General features: G+C 28.8%; 1 long non-coding RNA gene across 1 annotated transcript; it reads left to right on the top strand.

The window, feature by feature from the left end:
• Window positions 1-1096, top strand: LOC124893339. The gene is made up of 3 exons (XR_007050667.1): window positions 1-77; window positions 575-660; window positions 1014-1096. It is a non-coding gene; the product is annotated as an uncharacterized LOC124893339 (long non-coding RNA).

Genomic DNA, 1096 nt, shown 5'->3' on the forward strand with positions numbered 1-1096 from the left:
CCGGAGGTAAACCATCCACCAGCTGGGTTGTTTTTGGTGGCAACAGTAATAATCAAGACAAACTTAACAAGAAAAAGGTTAGTTATTATATAATTTGCTATTATTATTATTATTATCATTATTATTATTATTATTAGTTTGGGGTTAACAAAATTCTATTATTTTATAGAATTGCACTGCTGTATTTTCTATCAGTCTGGTTTGTTTTTCTTCAAAATGAATTACTTTTGCACCAAAGAAATATACTCGAGCGCAATTTTATAAGTGGGGTCTGAAAATGATAGTATAGTATAGAGAGACTGTCTTCGATCGATCACCCTCGACTTAAAACAACATGGTTAGTTTTGCACCAAATGATACAACAACAAAAAAAATATATATATAGGAAAGTGAAATTTTCACTAGCTAGTGGGGCTAGAGAACCTGAGAGTGTAGGATGTCAGCAAATTTTATTACTATTTTCGATAGATACTCTCGACTCATGATGCATGATTTTGCAACAATGATGTGTAGTATTAGTGTTATACTATTATTTTTGGTACTATTTTATAATGTGATGTAATTTAATTTGCAGGATGTTGAAGCTGAAGAAGAAGAAGAAAAATTATGGAGAGAGAAAAAAGAGAGCTTTGGTAGTACTAGTAATGACAATGATAACAAGTAAGAATAATATTATTGATGCATAAAAAGAAATGCTTGTTCTATTTAGTAATTCTTTGTTTCATGAATTATATATATATATACAGTAATAACAAAAAAAAGGTGAATAATAATAATAATTCCAGAAATAAGAAAAACAATATTACTGTTTAGGTTTGTATTCTTGTCCAATGATTCAATTCCTCGTCTCATCTAATCCAATTTTTTTTTTTTTTTTTATATCTTTTAATAATGGTCCCCATTTATATTAAAAACATATCACACATGAAAATTCTGAATGTTGCACTGTGCACCTTTCTTTTTTTATAGTTTGGGAATTAACAAACTTTTTTTTGTTGTTCTTGCTTCTTCAGGAAAGAAAGCTTTTTGAATAATACTCCACAACTTGGTTCTTTGCTTCCTCAATCATCCTCTTCTTCTGATCTAGGTAAGTTTT

Source organism: Capsicum annuum, unplaced genomic scaffold (assembly GCF_002878395.1).
Source record: "Capsicum annuum cultivar UCD-10X-F1 unplaced genomic scaffold, UCD10Xv1.1 ctg57776, whole genome shotgun sequence".
Classification (NCBI taxonomy): Eukaryota; Viridiplantae; Streptophyta; class Magnoliopsida; order Solanales; family Solanaceae; genus Capsicum; species Capsicum annuum.